We start from the raw sequence: 25,433 nt of genomic DNA on the forward strand, positions 1-25,433 counted from the left end.
AGAGAGCCTACTAATTGGGAACAAATTCTCACCACATGCACGTCAGATACAGCACTAATATCTAGATTATATAAAGAACTCAAAAATCTTAACACCGAAAACAAATAAGCCAATCAATAAATGGGCCAAGGAACTGAACAGACACTTCTCAGAAGACAATACACAATCAATCAACAAATATATGAAAAAATGTTCAATATCTCTAGCAATTAGACAAATGTACATCAAAACTACACTAAGATTCCATCTTATTCCAGTCAGAATAGCAGCTATTATGAAGAAAAACAACAATAATACAACAGTTACTAATAGGGCATTATGTAAAAATGTGGATGTGTAACCGATGTGATTCTGCAATCTGTATTTGGGGTAAAATTGGGAGTTCATAACCAACTTGAATCTATTGTATGAAATATGATATGTCAATAGCTTTATAATGTTTTGAACAAGCAATAAAAAAAATAAATTAAAAAAAAAAAGAAAAACAACAATAAGTGTTGGCAAGGATGTGGGGGAAAAGGCACACTCAAACATTGGTGGTGGTATGGCAAATTGGTGCAGCCGATATGGAAAACAATATGGAGAATCTTTGGAAAACTGGGAATGGAACCACCATTTGACCCAGCTATCCCACTCCTTGGTCTATACTCAAAGGGTTTAAAAACAGCATACTACAGGGACACAGTCACATCAATGTTTATAACAGCACAATTCACAATAACTAAATTGTAGAACCAACCTAGGTGCTCTTCAGTAGATGAATGGATAAGGAAAATGTGGTATATATACACAATGGAATATTATTCAGCATTAAAAGAGATGGCATTTGCTGATAAATGGATGGAGCTGGAGAATATAATGCTAAGTGAAATTAGTCAATCCCCATAAACCAGATGCCAAATGATTTCTCTGATTTAAGAATTATGATTCATAATATACTGCGGGGGTGGGGGGATTAAAAGAACTGTAGGTAGGGAAAAGGAGAAAAGTGGAGGGAGTAAAAGGGAAGGGGATGGGGTAGGAAAGAGTGGAATACAATGGTCATCATTACTCTAAGTACAAGTATGAAGACACAAAGGATGTGACTCTACTTTGTGTACAACCAGAGATATAAAAAATTGTGCCCTATATGTGTAATATAAACTGTAATGCATTCTTCTGTCATATATAACAAATTAAAGTATAAAAAAATTTAAAATAACTCTAGGAATAAATATAACCAAAAAGGTGAAAGACCTATACAAGGAAAATTATAGAACACTGGAATTAATGTAATTAATTAATGTATGTAATTAATTAATGTAATTCCCATTAAAATATCAATTACATTCTTTGTAGAACTAGAAAAAAGTCCTAAAATTCAAATGAAGAACAAAGACTCAATTTAGCCAAAGAAATTACGATCAAAAAGCAATACTGGAGGCATCACAGTACCTGGCTTCAAAATATACACTAACGAAACTAGAAGGATACTGGCATAAACAATACGTGTGGAAGCTTGAGAGAGAAAGATAAAAAAGGTTCTCATGAAAACCAAGATTAATATGGTAGAGAAAGGCAATCCAGGAGAGGCAGGAGAGGAGGACAAATGGAGGTACTGGGAATGAATCTGATCAAATTATGTGCATGAACAAATATGTCACAGTGATCTCTATTAATCTGCATAATTATTATGCACAAATAGAGTTTTTAAAAAATAACCAATGTTTCTATTTGGTTCTAATTATTCGGTCAAGATGTGTTACTGACCTAACTACTAGGTCTACGTAAGTAGATATGGGGGAATCTGTGGTATTACGACAGAGACTGGGATGGCCTGGCCTGGCCTGACAATCTGTGCTGAGGAGTTCCATCCTTGATAGAAAATTGAAGACAATACAATTCCCTTGAGTACTATGAGAAATAAACAAGATTTTCTAGAAAGCAAGAAAAGTACAATGGAAAAGCTTACTTTTTTTCTTTGGTTGTGGTTTCAAAATTGTCAAAGAGGAGGGAAGAGTAGGAAACAAAAACCCAACTTCTTATGTCTTATTTAGATGAATCACACTGCACCGGAAAAACCATGTTAGTATTGCTCTTCCTGTCTGCTTTACAGAAACACATGGCCTTTCTGAGAGCACTCTCAGAGGATGAAGGCTGATGGGGAAGGAAAGGGTCCTGCTCTCTGGACATCTCCCTCAGCCACTGCGGTGCTGCCTTCTCAACCCTAGTCTTTCCCTCCTAGTAAGAAGTGTCAGTGCTTTCACAAAGAAACAACTACTGTGCTTAAGGCCAACTAACTCTATTGAAAGTCTGATGAAGCAGGTCTCTACTCACATTATGAACTTCAGACTGAGTCAAATTAGGTGAAAGGAATCCTTCTTCCCTAGGTATTCTTTTTTTTTAAATTTTTTATTAGTTGCTCAAAACATTACAATGATCTTGACATATCATACATTTGATTCAAATGGGGTACGTAATCTTATTTTTCCATGTGTACAGATTGCAGGATCACATTGGTTATACAGCCACGTTTATACATAGGGCCATATTAGTGTCTATTCTGCTACCCTTCCTATCCCTGCTCCCTTCCCCTCCCCTCCCATCACCTCTTTCTACCCAATCTACTGTGACACGTTTCTCTCTCTCTCTTTTTTCTTCCCCCTCACACCATCTTACATGTAATTTTGCGTAACAATGAGGGTCTCCTACCATCTTCCTTGCAATTCCCCTTCTCTCTCCCATTCCCATGCACCTCGAGTCCCTATTTAATGGTAATCTTCTTCTCATGCTCTTCCTCCCTGCTCTGTTTTGAGTCGCCCCCCTTATATCAAAGAAGATATTCTGAATTTGTCTCGGTATTCTTAAGCATAATAAGATGATGCATAAAACATTGGAGTGATATTCTATTTTCATACATGAGTAATGAATACTTTCTGCTGCTTTAAGCTATAAAATACATCAGTTATCTATTGGATTAGTAATGAGATAAATACATTCTGAGAAAAACTGTGGTATGTTGTTTAATATAATCATGATTAATATGATTACATATTATTAAAATACATAAAGTCTAATTTTTTCATTAAACTCCTTTGAGAAAGCTTTCATTTAGTTTACCTGTGGGGTTTATTTGTTTGTTATTTGGTTGGATTATCTTTGTTATCTTCATTGAAATAAATAAAGGTGCAAAGGAATTTTTGAGCCTAAAGCAGCAGGTCTGTTTGCTAAATTTGTATATCAGCTCTAGAAACCTTCTGATGAATTCAGTAATTCAAATCTATTCAAATGACAATTTGGGGCTCTTCTCCCCATAGTTTCTCTTCTACTTGTATTTGTTAGGGAAGTTTTTATTCATTTATTTCTTGCCAGAATCTGTTTTATTGAGCTCCTTCTGAATATTCTTAAGCAGGTGATCCTAGGACAACATTTTGAGAAATAGTGATATAGAACCTCCTGAATCATTATTTTTTCTTTTGTTTATCACTCAAACAAAATATAATATGTACATAAATAAACTTGCTTTTAGAACAACTTAAGCTTTACTACCCTAAAAAAAACAAACATGCAAATAACATGGAGTTCCCCTAAGCCCTAAATCTAGTTTTCCCTATTACTGACATCTCAACTTAGTATAGCACATTGTGCTTGACTAAGGGAGCAATTTGGATTTATTACTATGAACTAAAGCTATACTATAGTCAGATTTTCTCTTTTTATTTAATGATCTTTTTGTTTTCCAGAATTCCATATAAGATACACATTACATTTAGTTTTCAGGTCTTCTTAGGTTCCTCTTGTCTATGAGAGTTTCTGAGACTTCCTGCTTATGATGACCTTGATAGTCTTGAAGAGTACAATCCAGATATTTTGTAGGATGCTCGTTTATTGAGATGTATCTGATGATTTTGCTGTTAATCTACATTTATGAGTATTTATAAGGAAGACCACAGAGGGAAAGTGCTCTTTCATCACATGATATTGAGGACACATTATCAGCATGACTTACCATCATTGCTGTTAAATGCGACAGTATTTATCTGCTTTCTCCACCATAAAGTCACTCTTTTTTCTTTCTTCCTTCCATAATTTTTTAGAACAAAGTTCATACTTAAAGTATGGGTAGTTGTGTTCCATCTAAGGAGGGGTATCTACAAAAATTATTTAAATTTTTCACAGATTTGTCTTTTCTTAACATTCATTTATTTGGTCAAATATTTATTTATATCAGTTTATAAATCATGACTATTTATTTTACATTTTGGGTTATAATCCAATACTACTTTATTTATTTTGATACTCAAATTATTTCAGCTTTGACCACTGGGGACTATGTGTTCATATATGTGTTCATACATATTTTTATGAAAAAAAAATTGAAAGCAAAATATTATGAAGAATAGAGTCACTGCTTTACATTTTTTGAAAATAATTTTATTGTCTGGCTTATTAGAAAAGAAGGAGATTATTAAGTATGCTTTTGCATTCAATCTGGTGAAATGTATTATTTTGGTAAATATCTGTGAGGAAAATTCAAACTCACAAAGGTAAGTGGTTAGAATGGGAATTTCAATAGACTTTCAGATGATTTTGAATATGTCATGTAGCTTCTGGAAATATTACTATATACTTATGAGGGAATGAAAGATAAATTATATTAGTATCAATATGAATATTATTTTGACCTTATGTACACCTTAAAAATTCTCAAGAGCTCAAAATGTTTTTGGAACACATTTTGAGAACTATTGTTCTGAAACATATTGTTTACTGTTTCAGGAAGAAAAATAAAGGAGTCTAAAAATTAAGTCTTTTACGATTACTTTTTTTTACCATCTATTTCATTAGTGATCATTTTTAGAGGACATTTTTTTCTTTTATTTTCTTCTTATTATTGTTTTTTATGTATATATTTTATCGACAGAGGAGGAACTGGCATATAAAGACTGTACACTTAATGGTACAATGCTAGACTTGATGCCAGTATAAAACTAGGCAAAACTAGTAATATTATATAATTCATGGTGTTAAGAATTTTTCCTTACTTGGTAAAATTTTCACTCTTAGGACTTCTCCATTTACTTTTTTCCTATTTGCCCATCATAACTTGTCTTACTGTCACATTCTTAATTTGCCTGAGATCAGCTATGTGACATGTTTGATGAGGGGCCACTTGGAAGCATTTTTCATGCTTTGCCTTGACCATTCATCAGTCATGATTGTTCGTGTGAGCAATTTCCATCATGAAACCACCTTATGCTGCCCTTGAGAGTGAGAGAGGAAAGGCAGGTTTGGCAAAAGCGAGAAGAGAAAAGATGGAGCCCGGTGCCAATTTTCTAAACTTGCTGCTCGGCTGGAATGATTGTGAGGGATGATGGATGACTGATATCACTCTCAAGTGTCTTTTATCCTTTAGGATAATTTTGCCAATTTTCCAGTGAACTTAAATGTCCACAGATGTTTGAAATGAAACCTGCTGATTTGTAACTCAAAGGCTCAAACTGCCAAATTGTTGGAGAATGTTAGTGGAAACTGACAATTTGAGTATAGTTTCAGCAAAAGAACACTGAGTGTCCTGAAGACACTCTTGTAATTTGCCACTAGCACAAAAGTCTGGCCTAATGATTTTTTTTAGTAGATTAGGAGTAGGAAAGGAATGTTAGGTGCTGCTATTTTCAGATCACAGTTGGTCAATAAATACCACATCTGATATCTATTGTTATTCATTAATTCAAGGGAAAATGTTGAGAATGTTCAAACTTTTGCTGAATCTTATATGTACCAAAAGGACTGTGAAGAAAACTAAAAAAAAAAAGAATTTTACAGAACATGAGAACTTTTTAAAGGAAAGTAATTACCACTCACAAGGAATGGATTTGTATGAAAAATATGTCAAAACACACTCTACTGTCATGTATATCTATAAAGAACAAATAAAAAATTTAAAAAAATAAAGTGTTAGATGGACTGAAATATTTTAATGTAAGAAAGTACAGAAAATTCATTGATATATTTTTAGTTTTCATATGCAATTAACCTGAATTAGACTATTACCTGCTGAGTTTTGGTATAGAATCAAAGATATCTACAATGAACTGAACAGGCTATTAAAATACTATTTCCTTTTCCAACTTAAAAAAAAGAAGAACTGGATATGAGTTGGAATGAAAAAGATATATATGTTAAAATATTACTCTGAATTTTGTTGAGAAAGATGTTTTCCTCCAGTATCCCTCTAGCTGGCTAGAAGGTTTCACACCTCCATTCTCTTTTTATCTCCTTAATTCTCTCTCTATTCTGTTGGCAGATTACTAAAATCTGATGGAAAATAAATACTTACCTTTGATTCCCTTTTATATCTTCCACTAAGCACTTTTACTATTTAACTGTACTTCAATCATTTAAGTAAGCAGCATATTCAAATTTTAAGGGTCTGAATTCCACAGCGAATTATTGTTTAATTATATACTTTTCCGAAATGTCCATGTCAAGTCATTCTTTGACTACCTTTTCTGTCCTTTGGACATGTTAATAACTGTACCTATCCTCAATCTTAGTCAACATTTTCCAATAAAATTATATATGTTAGTGAACTTGGAACTTTAAAAAAATATATAGATGCTTGGGTTTTACCCAAACCAAATGAATCAGAATTCCTACCAAGAACAGGCATTGGTTTTGTTGTTGTTGTTGTTGTTTTTTTTTTTTTGGAAATTTTCCAAGTGATTCTAATGCACAGAGTTAAAAAATTAATTTTTGCCATGCAATCACCAAAATATATTAATAGTTATAAACTCAGAAAGGGATGAGTAAAGATTCTTCTTCCTTGTTTTCCCCATTCTACTAGATCTACTTTTTGTCTTCTAGTTACTTAGCCTGTCTGAATGTCAAGTGTTGTTATGTATTAGTGTTAACATTATTATGTATTCCAAAAGGGTTGTGAAAATATGGTAAGATCAAATGACCTGCATTACATACTTGCAAGATGCTTTGTGTAGAAAAATGCCTCAGAAAATATTAACTTTTAGTTATTGTCACATTGATCATACAATGATCCATAGATAATGGTCAATTTAGTTCAATTGTTCATTGTAATTCCTAGGTAATCATTTTATGCACAGAATATCACTCAGTCTGAGTAGAGTTGTAATATGCTATAGTAATTGCCCTACCCCCACCACAAACTAAATGATTAGATAAATTATTAGAGGTCATATAGAATACAAGAAGGAGAATGAAGAATCAGCCCCAGGTTGATCTAGCTCCATCTAGACTAGCTGGTGGACATACTATGTAACTCTAAGCCCATTGATTTACCTTATATTCATTTGATAATTTTTAAAGCCTGTAAAGTAGATGTGATTGAGCTCATTTTACATATGAATAAAGGGAGGCTCAGAAAATTAAAATGGTCTGTCTCAGTTGGCTAAACTAAGATTAACTAAAATTATATTTTTTGAAGTTATAATTAAAATTATTATTTAAAAAATCAGTGTCACAGATTTTCTATGTTTACAGGTAAAGGCTTTCCTTAGGCTGTTTTAGATTAAATGAATAACAAAACTTCATATTTATAAACTCAGGAGCATTTTATAAGCTCAGGATCCTTTTTTAGTGCAATGCAGAAATCTAAGCATTGAGAGCATTTATTTTGTTTGTTTATTTTATTTATGTTGCACAAAACCTATCTTGAACATTTTGATTTTAGAAGTTTATTTTGTGTAAGTTGTAGGATAATGGACTTTTTTTTCTGATGGTGATTCAAGTCAACCATCTTATTATTTTGAAAACAAAACCTAACAACATTGACATAGATAAATATTTTTATTCTAAATTTGTGTAGTTTAAATTACATTTTGGGTGGAGAAGACAAGATTTCTTTCCCCTTTCACAAGGTGACCATTTCCAGTTATATTTAAAATGAAGAGTTGTAGTTTTGTAAGATGTTGTCATATCCTGGATACTACAGGTGTTAAACATTTTAAGGTCAACATTTCAAAGAAATGTCTAAATTTCTGTGCCCAATAGCACTTGCATATGTTTTCTCATGCCCTTGAATTAGCCATGCATGGAGAAAATGCATGTGCAAACCATATGGCAAGAGATCTACATGTCACTTCCAAGAATTGCTTCCTCCAAGGGTCTGGGTTGCTCACAAGCCACATTTTGGAATCTCAAATTCTTGATTAAGCCCAAGCATTGAATTTAATTTCAGAATAAAAGTGTGGATGCTAAGTGTACCTAAGAGGCTCTTTCCTTAGGCACAGAAGCAGAAATGTTTACTTTTTGGGAAATCATGCACTAAAAGATATCTAAAAGTCCTTTCTCCCCAAAACTATCTTAAGCTAAAGCAAAATTGCCACAAAGACAAAGAAGCAGTAAGTTAGTTGACTTGTCATTTCTAACGGAAATAAGTCAGAAATCACACTCCAGGAGGAAGTACAGCTCTGGGAAGATATGCTTGGTTTTCTTTACGGGCTATGTGCTTTCTTGTTTGCCATAGGCCTCACTCCTGTTGTTTTAAACCTTTCCTGGTGCACACATTAAGTTTGCCTGTCTGGTTCCCACCTGTATTTGAGTTTACAATGCCTACAGATGACCAGGTTCGCAGTTTTTACCCTCCGTGGTCTCCTGTATATTTTGCAGCTAAATTAGTTTGGTTTCAGCATCTCACCTGGAGTCAATCAGTCCTACCTTTTCATCATCCTTTGATCTTGTACAAAAAGGTAATATCTCATTATAAGTTTCCTAAATGACTCACATTTTCCAATTTAATATTTTATCATATTGCCATTGTCTATCAGTCCATTTTATTAAAAAATTTTATATAAAATGTATTAATTGCTGACATTTATGAAGTATTTAATCTGGTTAGCCATTGTGTTTGGGATGAGAGATGGGTTTAAATAACATGTTCAAGAAGTCTTCAGTGTAAAGATGATAATACGGGAGCAGTTAATTGATGAGGGAGTTAATCATGGTATTTTGGAGAAGACATGTTTCAGAAAGCAGCAGCAACTTGAGAAAAGGTCCTAGGGCATAACAAGCCTGCTATAATCCAGGAATGGTGAGACTCTTGCAGTGTCTGGAGTACAGTAAGTGATGGGGATGGGAGAAAGCAAGTGAGGTGGTAGTGTATGTACAGAGGTCAGGTTGTACAGGTCTCTGAAGGTCACTGTGACAGTTTTGGTTACTCTAATGGAAATAAAATCCTTAAGTTCAGTGCACAGAATTGACATAAATTTAATTATAGCATAAAGAGATCTTTTAGCTTCTATTGAGATTTGATTGCAAGGGCAGTACAAAAAGACCTAATAGGGGGCTGCTGCAATAACTCAGAAGAAAGACTACAGTGGCTGAGACAGGCAGAATGAGGAACTGGTCTGAGCAGTGGTCAAATTTGGTTATAATCAGCAAGTTGATGATATGGAATTCAACTTAGTATCAGTTGAAATCGAAAAAGGTGGTAAATAGAATAGCTTTGGGTGGAAGAATTAGGAGTTTGATTGAGACATCCCAGATATGAAATGCCCATTTAACTACAAGTAAAAATGAATGAGTAGACAGCTTAATACACAGAGTTTGGGGGAAAAGTCCTGAATGGTGATATATTTTACATGTTTTTTTTTCCACATTTTCTTTCATTTTGTCTATATGTGGGTGCTTTCCTTAATTCTTTATTTCAATTTACTAACTCTTTCTTCATTGATATTTCATCCACAATTGATCCATGTTGAATAATTTTTATTTCAATTGCTGTATTTAATATCTAAGTTTTTGTGGATATTCTGTACTTATGGCTTTTGTTTCACAGCTTTCCTCTTCTTGTTTTATGGACTTCCTGTATTTACATATTGCTTTAGACATAAAGCATATTTATTTTCAATACTATTTCACATTGACCTATTTGCTTTATGCCTTGGATGCAAATTTTTTGTTTTATGAAATCTGAAGCCATATCGAGTTTCCTCATGTTTCACAATTTTACCTATAAATTCATTTTCATGGACTTTTTTTTTTCTCTAAGAGTCTTTGAATGTTATGGATAATAAAAACCTTCCCATGAGTTAATATTAGGTACACTTCTAAGTGAGCCTGAGCTTTCCCCCCACCCAATTATAGTTCAGTTTTTATGTCAATGTCTTGATCTAGGTCAGAGCATCATGCACAGGGTGTAGATTCAGGCTTGTTCACATAAGCTGGTAGTCTCAAGTTCCTGATTTCCTGAAGGAGTTGTATTTATACATTAATGTATTTAATTCATTTCCTAATATGTCCCTGGTTTGGTGAATATAGTATGTTTTTAGCTTTCTTTACAGGTTTGGCACAACATCTTTCTTGCTTGTGGTTTTGTAAGAGACCAAGGGCGAGCTCTCTTTCATGGGAGCCTAGACCTCCATGCCATATTACCCACGGAAGTGAAAATTCCCAGGTGAGAATATACCCACGTTTCTTACAGTTCTTTGGTTTCTAAGGCTGTGAATATGTAACATAGAAATCATACAGCTTATCTGAGGAAAACACTCAAGAAAGAAGTACATCAATAGAACCAAGCAAAGTAATTGGAATAGTATACCAAAAATACGGTAAGATGAACGAAGAAAATGGTGGTGAATAATGTACTTTATTACATAAATAGGTTTATATAGATGAATATTCATATATTATTTTGGAATTAGAAGGAAGATATAAAATAAGGACTCTGAAGGTAGAAGTATAGGGGGCACAGGACTTCCAGAATGGCTTAACAAAGGAGCTCACAGAATTCTACCCACAAACATTACTAATAATATTACAAAATTATCAAAAGCAACAATTTCTGTATTGTGGAAATTAACTAAAGGAATTCAGTAAATTAGAAAGCATTTATTTAAGAAAAATTACCAAAACTTGTTAATACTCATAGAATCCTGGTGTTTTCTTCTCTCCACATCCCCTTCCACACACATAACCTCCCATGTTTAGCAAAGGTTATTCAGGACAAGTCCAAATTCCTGAGCTAAATCCCAAATGTCAAAATGAATATGCATGGGTAAGTTATTTTAGATTTCATTTAAATTCTTAAAAATCTATCTCTAGGGCTGGGGTTGTGGCTCAGCAGTAGAGCTCATCTTGCACATGTGAGGGCCTAGGTTCAATCCTCAGCACCACATAAAAATAAATAAATAAATAAAATGTATTCTATCCAACTACAACTAAAAAATATTTTTTAAAAATCTATCTCTACATTATCACATGTTTAAAAACTGAAAGGTAAAATAAATATTAAATTTAAATATAATAATCAAATTTAAACACTCAAATTTAAATGTAGCTCTTTGGTGAAACCAAACAACAAACGAAGGGCAACAATCAAAGCTTCTATTCTGTAAAGATCTTTTTAATATGATATGTAAGTTATTAAATACTAAAGGAGCTGTGGAGTAAAATACTGATTGATATTGAAAGGTCAATCTATTAGCTAGCACTGATCGAACAGTTCCTATTTCTCAGCATTAGTTAGGGACAATAGGGCTACAGAAAAATCTGATACTTGTCACTAACCTACAGCTTTTGCCACCTTTACCTGGCTTGGTGTCTCTGTACATGGTCTTCCCTCTTTCAAGAGGTTGGAATGGACTTCCTCACATTGTGGGAGCAACATTTCTAGCACAATCCCAGTTGCAAATACTTATGGAGCCTCTGTTTACACTGCATATTCTGATGTCCCATTGCAAAAAAGAAATCCCACGAGGGAGGGAATCTCACAAAAGTGTGGTTACAAGGTATGATTCATGGAGTTCCATTTTGGTCACAATTTATCACAATCCTGCCTCTGGTTCCAGTGATTCATGTCTTTTCCATACACAAAATACACTCATCATCTCCTAAGCACCCATAGCTTCATCCAGTCCTAGCATCAATTAAGAAATTCATGATTTCATAAACCAAATCAGGTCTGGGTAAGGATGAGGTATTTTGGGTGGAACACTTCTTGATCCATATTTAACATACAACAGTGACTCAAATACAGATGACAGCAATAGACAACCATATTCAAAATGAGGAAGAAAGAGAAGAACATAGCAATCACTAAACGATAGTGATTCTCAAAGCTAATGCTTATGTTATCAGAACTGCACACATAAGAGACAGGAGATGTTTTTTTGATCAGGGTCCGATTCTATTCCCTGAGAGTCATTTCTAAAACAGCACTCTCTTTACCAAAGCCTGAATGTGTTCTCTGATAAGCGGTGCTGATCCTTAGTGGGGGTAGGGTAGGGAAGAATGGACATGTAAAGTATATCACCACTTTGGATTATGCAGAGGGGAGAAAATAGAGGGGAGGGGCTGTGGGGATGGGAGGGGCTGTAGAATGAGTCAGACATTATTTCCCTATATACATGTATGATTGCACTACTGGTGTGACTCATACCATGTACAGCCAGAGGAATGAGAAGTTGTGCTCCACTTCTGTACAATGTGTCAAAATGCATTCTAGTGTCATGTATAACTAATTAGAACACATAAAAAACAAACAAACAAAAAACATTGTTCTCTTTGCCTCTTGGTTTGCACCTCTGAGAATTTGGTTCTGCCTGTGAGACTTCCCCACCCCACCCCTGCCCCCTCTGCCTCCTCCTCCTCTTTTTAAAATAAGAAATGCATTTGCTCTGAGGGATTTTCTCAGCCTACTGCCATTGCTAAGTTTGAGAGTCAGAGGTTTCTGCTGCATTTAAATCGTCCTTTTCCTTTTTGGTCCAAAATGATAAATTCCCTGAAACAATTTGAGTTTTTTCTATAAATCAGAAGTTCACTTGAGAACCCTATAGCTACATCTACACTTATTCTGAAGACAATTCTCTTTCTTAACCTAAGACTGTATGTGCGGCTGTGGTGAGTTAAAATCTATAAGATACGTAGAAACATTTATGAGTAGATGACAGTATCTACTAAGCACCACAAATTATTTTGAAGTCATAATAATTATAGTCATAATGAAATCACTGATTTGAAAATTACTTTGAAGACACTGCTTTCTTTAAGAACCCTCTGCTGGCTTTAGAGACTGAATATGTGAGATAACTTATATATTCTAACCATCCCCTTTTCATATTCTCTAAATTCACCTTGCAAAGTGAAATATCTTTGTGTGTGTATGTGTGAGTGTGTGTTCTTTCTCTTACTTTACTCCATCACACATAGCTAATAGAAAATAATTAATATTGTAACATTTTTCCTAGAATTCTTCTTAACTATATTTAAAAGTTCATCATTAAATCATTAGACATATTCTTTATCTTCCAAAATACTGCAGAAAACAGTCTGCTTTATTTCAATACTACAAAAAAAAAATCTTTCTAGCTTCTAATACTATGTTCTTCCCAACTCCTTCAATGTTTACTCACTCCCCATTCCTAAAATCAATGTCATAAGTTTTGGGTTATTTCAGTAGCCATGTTTAAATTTTGAAACCAATTTACAAATCAGTTTTCTACTAATGTTAAGCAACAAAATAATAATAATAATAATAATAATAATAATAATAATAATAATAATAATAAAATGCTGAGGCATTTTTGATGGCTGCATCTCTCCACGTGGTCTCTGGTCCTCTAGAAGTCCAGAACAGTGGTAGCAACACCCTGACAGGTCAGGTCCCTGTTGTGCTTGTCCTTTTCTCATTTTCCTGAGTCACATAACCAAGTCCATATAGGAGAGGAATAGAAAGGACATAGATCCTTGGAAATGTGATTTATTGGATATTATTAGAATGACAATGAATCACATGATATATTCTGTTATTTTGTGAATTAATATGAAAATACTGGGATATGTAGTTAGATGGAAATTTTATAACAGGAGATAAAAACTTAAATTTTCTCAAAAGCCAGATATTTCTTTCTGTTCTTTTCTTCCTCTCTCTCTCTCTCTCTCTCTCTCTCTCTCTCTCTCTCTCTCTCTCTCTCTCTTTCTTTCTTTCTACCAGGGATTGAACCCAGGAGTGCTTAACCACTGTGCTACATCCCCAGTCTTTTTAAATATTTTACTTAGAGACAGGGTCTCACTAAGTTACTTAGGGCCTCTCCAAGTTGCTGAGGCTGGTTTTGAACTTGTGATGCTCCTGCCTCAGCCTCCCAAAACACTGGGATTACAGGTGTGTGCCACTGTACCCAGCCAGATATTATTGATTTTTCACTACTATAAGAAAATAGTTTTTGCTGTTAAACTGAGTTTATTTTCTTTTAGAAAGTTCTGGTTTAACATAGACTATTTTCCATAGAGTACCTTCAAATGGAAATTCATTTTAAATTGTTTTTAAATAGTTCTTTCTCTCCTTATATTGCCTCTCCTAATATTGGTACTTAGAAGGTCTATTTAGCGAATAAAAGTGCTCAGTGCACTTTGACTCTGTGCTCTGGATTATGTAAGATGCATGGAAGTTCCTATAATGCTTTTTTTTTTTTTTAACATATCTGAGATTCATTTTCCCCTTTTCTGTGGAATGGGGATAATGATAGTCTCTATCTCAAGTGATTATTATGAAAATCAAAATAGTGCAGGTGTATGCTCATTACAGAGCATGGTTCAGAGTAGTGGCTCATTAAATGAAATTGTAGTAAGGGTTAATACAAAGAGACCATAATGCTGACTGGTGCATAGCTGTTCTCATTCTTTAGTTGGCTTCTGAGGTGGAATTTGATCAAGTTCTTAAATGAGTGTACAGTATAGAGAAAACAGAAAAGGAAAGTCAGATAACACTACAAATAAATGGTGGATATAAGAATTTGATTTTTATTGAATCAAGATATATGCTCCCAAAGTGAAGAGTTTCCTAATATTTGGAATTTTTATTTTACTATGTAGGAATTTGTGATAATGGCACTAGTATAAAATTCATGGATGTAGTAGACATTTGTCAGTTTTGTCTGACCTTCATCTGTTCACATTTCTGCTGGGATTGACATCCACATATTGTGTTAGGTCCTATTTTTGTTCTGATTCAGGTTAGTCTTTATTGGAATGTCAGTCAAGCCTGAGGATGTGCCCCAAGCTAAGACACCCTGAATCAATCAATCTCTTTCTTTTCACTTTTCTTTATTCATCTCTCAATTTCTATTTCCCCCTTCAATTTTCTCCTCCCTCCTTTCCTTAAATTTGAATTTGGTCATAGTGAGAAAGTATCGACAACAAAGGGAGTTTTTGGTGTTGTTGTTGTTTGTTTGTTTTTAAACTCTAGATAAGTTTGAGAATAAAAAGTGAATTATTTCACAAGTCAGAATATTGATTACTTATGGGTAGAAATGAGTAGATTATAATCAGAAAAGGCCACATTTAATACTTCTATAGGACTGACAATGTTGTTTCTTTATCTGAGTGGATGCTATATTGTATTTGTTTTGAAATGATTTGTTAAGAGAAATATGTATGACTTATGCCTAATTTTGCATGTATTTTATATGTTGTGTTTTAAACACATAATTGGGACTCAACTTTTTCCTGGTATAATATTGGTAGGAAATTTTCATGAGTTTCATGGTTTCTATTTTTCTCAAAATCTGTTGATCCGATTTCTTCATATTCAATATTATCCTCCTGCTCAAATTAATTAATTTTATTTTGTGGAATTCACTCTGAATTGACTTCTAGTGCAGGTTGAACATCTCTAATCAAAAAAATCCAAAACATTCTGAAATATGAAGCCCTTTGGACCACATACATAATACTCAAAAAGTTTCAAGTTTTGGAGTTTTTCAGATTTTTGATTTTGGGTTAGGAATCTAAATTGATAAAGTTTATGCAAATACTACAATACATGAATATATTCAAAATCTGAAGCACATCTGGTCCTAAGCATTTTCGATAAGGTGTAATCAATCTTTACCTGCTATCTGAGAACTCTGTTTCAACTTACACAATAAAACCTGAAATCTATTATTTTAAAATACAGTATGTTTTGAGTTGTCAGGAGGCAAAGTTGGTTTTGTTTTATTTATGTTTTACATTTTACTTATTTTTATTGGTATCTAATAATTATGCACAATTTGGGGGGTTACATTGTGATTTTTCCATGCACATATACATTATACCATGTTTAAATCAGGGTATTTTTTATATTCATCACCTTAATATTTTATCATTTCATAGTATGAGACTATTCAAACTCTTATACTTTTTAAAAAATATACCATACTTTTTTTTTTTAACTATAGCCACCCTAATGTACAATAGAACACCAGAACATGTTGACCAATTCCTCATCATGTGTCCTTCTTTCTGCCCTCTCTGATCTTTGGTAGTACCATGTAGGTTTTACATATTTTTTTGTCAAAGCTAACATGAAATTCAGAAGTTAGCTGAAATTTAAAAATTCTAGAGCACCATATCTAACTTCTACCACTGCAGTGTAGAAATAATTATGTCTTCATATTTGTCCTCCAAGACCTTGAATCCTTTCAGGACTATGGGTTGCATGAGGATATATAAAAAAGATTGTATTTTTAGAAGCGTAGGCTAAGATGCACTGACATTATGGTAATTTTATTTTCTGTGCATTCTTCCTGTATTGCTAGCTAATTGAGGGCAAAGAATCTCAACTTGTATTAATATTTGTCCTTGTATCACCTATTTCAATATTTGACTCTTAACAGATCATTGTGTTTTTTTTTAATTAATTTGTTTCCCAGAGTTCCTTCTGAAGGATCAACAGGTATGCAGGCACATTTGCTTTGTGCATCTTTATAGAAACAATGCATTATGAGGTTTATACCCCCTTAAGAAATGGTTTATAGCTAATTGATACTACTTTTAAAAGAACAATTAAAATGAAGAAAGATTGCATAAATGAGGTGTTATAATTCATGCAAATCTTCACATTTGTTGTTATTCCTAACATGGAATAAAAGCTCAGCATGGATAGCTATAATAGATTAATATAACAAGTTTGCTTGCATATTTAAGGATAGTTATATATTTCAACATATTTAGATATGTTTGGAGTCAGTGGTTTAATATTAAGCACCCAGAAGTTGCATGACCAAGTACTGAGATCTGGAACTCTTAAACATTTTATTCCTAGACAAGTAGAATTTTCATTATCTGCGTCAATTTTATTTCCAATATCCCAATTGCAACTAACCAGGAAACATAGGGTTTCTAAGGAAAACTGTTTCTTTGAAATTATTTCAGGCTTTGTGATGGTTTGTTAGATGACAAAATAAGCTTTCCATTCCTGTTATTACTTTAATCTACTTTGGTTGCCTAGCGTTCTTTGATGAGTTTGAAAGTTGAAGATTTCTGAGGAACCCTTATGTTTTTTTCCTCATGGAATTCAATGTCCAATCATGTTTGTTTCTTGTTTAATTAATACAGAACATTAAGTTAATGAGGTTAAACCCATGATTTTAATTGCCAAATATTCTGTACTAAGCTCCAAATCAAAAAAAAAAAATCAATACTTTAAGATGAATAGCAATCACACTAGACAAAGAAAGATAGCATTTAATTTGAAATTTTATTTCAACTGCTAAGTTACTGTGTAATCGTGGACAAGGTAATTAACCTCTCAGGTTAAAACGTGAAAAAAATGGCATTAAATCCACCTGAACTAATTCCTAGTGATGTTGAGAAGACTGAATATAATAATATATATGAAATTAATGTTTAAACTATAAAATGTGCTAAATGCACTTAATATACTTTATTATCATTTGGACATGGATAGAAGATGTGGATAGATTATCATAAAGCCTGTCACTTCAATTGTAAAAGTAGTTAATCGCAAAAATTTCTGCATAGTATAACCTTTCATTTATCTTTGAATCATAGAAATTACCAACGTCTTAATTTGAAATTTATTGAGAAGTTCCAGAATTTTGAAGAAGCAATATTTCTAATTATAGCACTCTATGAGTTTTATCTATGATCAGGTATCACATAGCTATTAAAGAAGATCAGAGCTTATTCTTGAAGCTAGGTTTTGGGAAATGTATGACAAATTGGTTTTCTGGCTTATAGTCATAGGCTTGAAGGAAAATATTTACATCAGCTTCTAAGTATCTTCGTGATAATCCACTAATATATTTCATTATATTTTTGAGAAATTTTAATGCAACAGAAAAGTGCAAAGAATAATATGACAGCCAGCTGCATTCCAGCTATCCAGGCACAGAAGTGACTTGTGGCTTCCAAAATTATTCTAAGTCAAATGGTACCCAGATTAGAAAATATTACTTTAGTGACACCTCAGAAACCATTTTTATTTCTCATTCCAGTAACAGTGCCTGTTCCAGCTTCCATAAGTCATCCCTCTCCTAGCATTTAGATAACTCACTGCCTTCTGATTTTTTAAAAATAATTTTGTCACTCAAATATACCCCTACATGTTATCAATATCATATGCTTGTGCCCAGGATTATAATACCATGGAAACCATTGGGTGTTAATTGTTCATGCCTACCCTCTTATATTATGGGTTTTGTGGCCACACCTTGCCACCTTAATTTGTTGTAAATGGTTTCCAGTGGTTTTTATTTTTCTATTTGCTCCACCTGTTTTTATGTGAACATTCTGAAAGATTAAAAGACTTGCTAGCATGGATGCTGCCATCTTTCCAGACAGCTATTATCATTTTGTCATTTTTTCCATTAGAGCTTTTTCTCCTGCTCAAAATGGAACACTGCAGATGTAGCCTGTCTCACTTTTAACTCACATCTTCAGTCAGACTTCCCTTTCCTTCTTCCCAGTGACAGCCGTCATTTTAAACCTTTTAAGTTATATGAGTATCTTTACATAATGTGTGATATTGTTTTATATGAGCATTTTCAATTTTATAGAACTGGCCTATTGTATAAGTTCTGAATTTTGATTTATTCACTTACAAGTAGGTTTTGAGGTCTAACTTCCCTCTTATAGATATTAGGCATTCTTTTAAGTGAACATGTAAGATTTCACTTATCCATTCTCCTACTGGTGGACATTCAGATTATTTTTAGTTGTGTATAATGACAAAGTAATGATTAATATCTTATACTTACCTTCTTGTGCTCATGTGTAAAAATACTATGTTCTTAAATGGAACTGTTGGGTGTGGTTCTTGCAGTGGTCAATTTTAATCATTGCTTCAACATGACTATATCAACTGAAGTTATAAGGAGCCGCTTCAGAAAACACCCTAAGACTGAATTCAAATCAAGGAGAACTTTATTTACCTGGGCAGGGACTGCTACCCACCCATAGAGACTGAAGCTCTGTGGGAGAGCAGCAATTTCCTGGCCTGTGTCTTGGGAATTTAAGGACAAAAACCACAGCTCAGGGGCTTTTCTCAGTGTCAAGCAAGCCAGCCAATCACAAAGGCTAAATAGTAGTTACCTGTGAACCCTGAACTGGACTGGAATTTTCCAGTTAGCAAACAAGCACGTTACAGAAACTAAAAAGCAGTCAGCTTGCAACTCAGTTAACTGCATCTTGGGTCAGAGCAGGTGTTAAACAACCATACCCTGAGTTCACACAGGTAGTTAGCAGGGGCGAGAATCTATTTCAAAGTCTTGGGTCACCAAGAACACCACATGCTGGATTGAGTACATTTTGTGAGATAAGAAGTACAGAAAACAATATATTATAAGAAAACAGATTTCATTTCAATTTTTCAGAAATGGCTCTTACAGCAGTGTTTTTTTAATAGAAGGTAGCAAAATGGAATCAGGCCTGTCTATGACAGTTTTTGCTTTATGCTTTACAATGGTCTTATCTCACTTATCAAAATCTTATATCTATAATCTATCTATCTATCTATCTATCTATCTATCTATCTATATATATATATATATATATATATATATATATTTCACTAATCTATAACCTATAAGTTACATTCTTATTGATTGTATGTATCAGTTCATACCACAACACTGATACTTCCATCAGCCAATCCCTTAAGTGCCAATTGCTTCACGTTTTCACCAAATGATTTTACTCAACTTTCAAGTTTTGGAAAATCTAGTCAATAAAAACTAAAGTACTTTATATACACAATAGAGTATTACTCAGCCATAAAGAAGAATGATTTTATGACATTTGTTAGTAAATGGATGGATCTTGAGACCAATCTGTTAAGTGAAATAAGCAATTCCAAAATAACAAAGACCAAATATTTTCTTTGATGTGTGGACAATAATCCACAATAAGGGGGCAGGGCAGAATAGAAGTTCAGTGAATTAGACAAAGAAGAATGAAGGAAAGGGAGGATAGGAAAAGGAAAGACAGTGGAATGAATCTGTCATAACTTTCCTATATTCATATGTGAATACACCACAGTGAGTTTCACTCTCATGTACTTATGCAAGAAATTAATTAAAAAAAAACTATGAGTAAATGTCAATAAGATCAATAGAGGGAAGGGGAAGGAGAGGTACTGGGGTCTGAGTTAGAATAAGATATCTTCCATGCTTGTATAATTATGTCAAAATTTATTTTACTTCATGTACAACTAAAAAGAACCAATAAAATTAAAAAAAAAATAAGTGCTGATTCTCAAGTTTTCATTTCTCAATATGCTCTTGAGATTAAAATTATATTTTTTAAAGAGAGAGAGAGAGAATTTTTTAATATTTTATTTTTTTAGTTTTCAGCGGACACAACATCTGTTTGTATGTGGTGCTGAGGATCGAACCCGGGCCGCACGTATGCCAGGTGAGCGCGCTACCGCTTGAGCCACATCCCCAGCCCTTAAAATTATATTTAAAAAGTTTCCTATATCTATGTTTGGTACAAGGGGTGGAAGAATTTTAGCATTTTCTAGATCTTTTGTTTGACAATGATGATTTTTTCAAAAATTTCTTTCCTCAAACTTGGATAGGTTTCCATTACGTAATGATAACTTATTCTGGCCTAGGCTTGCCTTAATTAATGCATTGAATCATAATTTTGGACAAATTGATATGTTTTCAAAATTGATATGTTTTATGGCATTAAATAAAAAAGTATTACTTATTAATGTTTACTCATTTAAAATTATTTTTTTCTTTTCTCATAAATGCAATATGTACTTGGAAATTTAGGGAAACATTGATATTCACCATCGATAAAAGAAATATAGCTCACAGTTTTAACAAATAGTTAAAGCCACTAATGACACATTTTCAAGTTGAGCATTTTGGTTTTCTCTCCTACCTGTTTCCTTTGTTCTCTTTGCTTCTCTTACCTTCTGCTTGTCCCTCTCCTCTTCTATCCCACTTTTTCTTTCCTTGTTCCAATCAGTTTCTTACTTAAATACGTGGCTTTCTCTCAGATATTGAGAATTTAACATTTATATGTTTTATTTCATTGCATCGTGGGAAGGGAAGACTCATGTACTCCTCTTATTTTGTTTTCTCATTTATGCCACGGTTTTCAGCATCTCCCCATGTATTTGTTAGAGTTTACTTCACTGGTTCTTTATTTCATAGGTTCTGGTAGATAGAAGGTATATATCTTTATTTGCAACTTTTTTTTCCCTAAAAAAATATAATGCTTTGTGTTTAGATGTGTAGTGGTGCCCTCCTTGGTCACTAAACACTCTGTTTTTAATATTGATCCAAATTGAAATGGTCTGTGGGTCTTGAACTGCTGGCTCCAGCGATCCTCCTGCCAAAACCTTCCCACCGGCTGAGACTTCAGGAATACATGGCCACACCTGGCTTGGCACGTGATTTCATTGCTTCTAACATGTGTATAGATTTTAGAGAGTTATTAACCACATTTGTCTATAGATTGCCACAGATGGAATCCTGGTATTTCATTCCAATTCTAAGCTAAGCCAATGCCTCATTGATGAATACATTTGTATATGCTCTTTATGGACCTTTGTGCTAACTTCTACAGTTTGTACCCATGGAAAGATGGAAGAGATATGGAAATAGTCTTACTTTTAATTAACTCTTGCCTGGCACCATTCCAAAATTCCTGTCCCTGCCTATACCCAGTAAATCAGCAAAGTAGATTGAGTGTGTTTACACATAGCATTCATTATCCAGTTTTTAAAAGTTATGCCAATCTAATGTGTATAAGGCAGTAGATTATATGTAGTTAGCATTTATTCATTACACATGGTTGAGAGTACCTCCTCATTTATTTACAAGTTTAAGATTTCTCCTCTATTAATTTTATGTTCATATTCTTTATTTTCTCAGGGTTTACATCTTATTAATTTGCATAGACCTTTATTTTGTATATTCTATTCCCACATTAGTTTTATTTGAAACCATGTTTTTATTTTTTTCCACTTTGGTATTTTAAAACATTTCAGTGGCTTCAGTCATATTATAGTTTCTTCAGTATAGTGCATGTTTGTATCTTGGCTATGGTTATTTTTAAGGTGTTTTTTTTTTTTTAAATCTTGGTCAATAGCATTTTGGTTATAATCTTATAAGTATGGTTTTCTTGGTATTTATAATACTTAATGGTTTGTTACTTTCTCCTCCCTTTTTTGCTTTCTTTCCAAATTTTGGACAAGGTCTCATTATATTGCACATGGGACCTCAAACTTGCCATCCTCCTGCATCACCCTTCTGAGTAGCTGGGATTATAGGCGTGCACCACTGCACCTAGCCTATTAGTTTCTTCTATGTTTATGTTGATGTCTTTCATCATTTTGGAAACTCTCAGCCATTACCCGTATACACATGTCTATGGTCCCTTCCAGCAGCTTCTCTTCCTCTAAATTACACTATCCTTACGTTAGGTTTTCACATTGACTCACTGGCTTCCTTTGCTCTGTCCTTTTCATTATATGTATTTCTCAGTGTTTCGGTTTAAATATTTTCTATTCATCTGGTTTGAGTTTACTAATCCTCTCTTACACTACATTTACCTGATATAATACACTTAAAATAACCAGGAATTTAATTCTTAATTTTAGATATTTTTTAGCAAGAGAACATTCAACTAATCATAAAATTAATTCATATTTCTGTTGAAATTTTTCATCTTTTCATTCATTGAATGTTTTCCTATGTATATCCTCAATGGCTAATTCCAATACTCCAAAATCTGAACCATATGCATCTGCTTCTGTTGTCCAGTTTTTCCTTGAGCAGAAGTCACATTATCTGTCAATTTGAATTTTCTATTAATTTGTGTTACATACTAAGCATCATAGGTAGATATTATCAGTACCTTGAGATGATACTGTATCCTCCAGGGAGATTTCTTCCTTTCCTCTCTTAGACAGATAGAATAAGGGACTGGTCTTCTATAGGCAACAAGCCGGTCAGATGAGTTTGGGCTGTGTTATGGTTGAGAAAGTCAGTGCCTCTTTGGCTTGTAGAAAATAATCCCCCTGATTTTGATGAACAGATTGATAAGCCTTTGCCCCTAAAGTCCTGAAGGACTGTGGGAAATTTCTTGCTCTCAGACATTTTGAAATCAGCCCTTCAATCTCCTACCCCATTTGCATCAATATCTGCAAGTATCTAGATAGTAGTTTTGACTGGGTGCTGGAAATAGGTTTGACCCCACTGTAATAAGATATTGTCTCATAATAATCAGAAAGCTGTGAAACATTTTATGGCATCTTTTAGAATAGCTTTCTATTCCCTATATCAAGAGCTTCAACAGTTTCCCTTTTCTCAAATAAAGTCCCTCTGTGTAAGCCAAGCTTTATCTTCAGCCTCTAGGAAGAAAATGAGCTAATATATACAAAAGGCATTTTCTTGGTAGCCTCTGCAGCTCTCAGACTTTTTTCAAAGTATTTTTTAAAGTTCAATTTTGTTTTATCTTGTCTCAGCAGGAATATTGACTTCTCATGGCCTCTTTGTCTTATGAGAATGCAGAAATCCTTTGTCATTTCTTTTCACTGCAAATATTCTGTCCATGTGTCATCTGTCTGTTTATTGGACAGAAATTCTTAGATTCATCAACATTTCATCTTATGGCTTGTAACTTGGTGGGTTTATTTAAGAAGTCCTTTTGTTACATGAACTTCAAATTTTTCATTAAGGCTTCTATGTAAAGATTACCATTGGAAACAGTGTTAAAGATGGGATCAGTTTTATTTTTCTTCATATCTACTTCAGTTTGACCAATGTCACATGAAATAGACTGCTTGGTCGATTGCTTTAGGGGATATCTTGACACATTAGGGGCTATTCGAGGCTTCACATTTAGTTCTGTCAATTTATTGATCCATTTTTGAACTTGTGCTATGTTATTTTTATACTTGCATTTCAAAGTTTGCTTCATATCTGGTCCCTTTTTACTTTTGTTTCAGAACTTATTCTTAGGTATTTTTGGGTTTTTATACTTCTTTAGTAATTTTAGTATATATCTATCAAATTCTTTTTAAAAACAATTAGAATTATGATTGGAGTGAAGTTGTTAATTAGGAAAGAATTCTGTTTCACAGCATGAATTATTCCTGTCCAACACCCAAACTCTTTCCACTTATCTTCCTTTACATTTTTTATAAAGACCAATATTTTTGATGAAATGATTGCTAGGTACATTTAGTTGTTTAGTTTTTGTTATTATTACAACTCAGCTTTTATTACTACCAAAATGTTACTTGTATTTTTGTTATATTTTTATATTTTTTATATAGAGAAACACAATGTTTTTTATTGGTTCTTTTAGTTATATATGACAATAGAATCTATTTTGATATATTTATATAAGCACAAAAAAAACACAATGTATGTTTTAAATATTTATTTTGATTTCAACAGGCATGTTAGAATTTTCTTATTTATGCAAATGGGTTTTCTATTCATTATTTTGATTTTTATACCTGGATAAACTCTTCTTTAGTATTCATTATATCTTTTATTTATTTTGATTTTATTCAAAAGACTATGAGAAGTCATCCTATGATAATAGATGCTTTTATTAATTTCTGATCTTAAAGAGCTTTTATGTATATATTCTCCATCAAATGTAATTTTTACTCTATTTGAATTTCAGTCTTTGCCAAAGTAAGGAGATTTATTTCTGTTCCTTGCTTGCTAAGTGCTTTTGTCCTAAGTAAGTTCTGGACTTTGAAAAATACTTTTGAGTGTATGTGTGTGTGTATGTGTGTGTGTCTTTGAAGATGATATTATTGTTATCTTTGAGTCCACTAGTGTGGTGAATATCATTGATATATTTTTTTAGTGTTGACATACTGACTCAGAGCATAATCTATTATTTGCAAACTCATTTATTTTAGAGTTCTGCAGCTTTGTTATAAGTGAAATAGGCCAGTGATGGCTTTTATAAAATTATTTTTTAAAATTTATATATGATAGCAGAATGCATTACAATTCTTATTACACATATAGAACACAATTTTTCATGTCTCTGGTTGTATACAAAGTATATTCACACCAACTCGTGTCTTTATACATGTACTTTGGATAATAATAATCATCACATTCCACCATCATTTCTAACCCCATGCTCTCTCCCTTCCCTCCCACCCTTCTGCCCTATCTAGAATTTGTTTATTCCTCCCATGCTCCCCC

At 33.3% G+C, this 25,433-nt stretch overlaps 1 long non-coding RNA gene across 1 annotated transcript in view; it reads left to right on the plus strand.

Moving 5' to 3' along the window:
* LOC131423582 (uncharacterized) overlaps window positions 1-20,635 on the plus strand; it is a 36,019-nt gene extending 15,384 nt beyond the window's left edge. Inside the window, exons 2-3 of the long non-coding RNA XR_009225311.1 lie at window positions 10,287-10,411; window positions 20,582-20,635. This is a non-coding gene — a long non-coding RNA (uncharacterized LOC131423582). The remainder of the gene's footprint in view (window positions 1-10,286; window positions 10,412-20,581) is intronic.
* The last annotated feature ends 4,798 nt before the right edge of the window (window positions 20,636-25,433 follow it).

This window comes from Marmota monax, unplaced genomic scaffold (assembly GCF_021218885.2).
Source record: "Marmota monax isolate L192 unplaced genomic scaffold, Marmota_monax_Labrador192_F-V1.1 WCK01_AAM20220418_F8-fsc00018, whole genome shotgun sequence".
Classification (NCBI taxonomy): Eukaryota; Metazoa; Chordata; class Mammalia; order Rodentia; family Sciuridae; genus Marmota; species Marmota monax.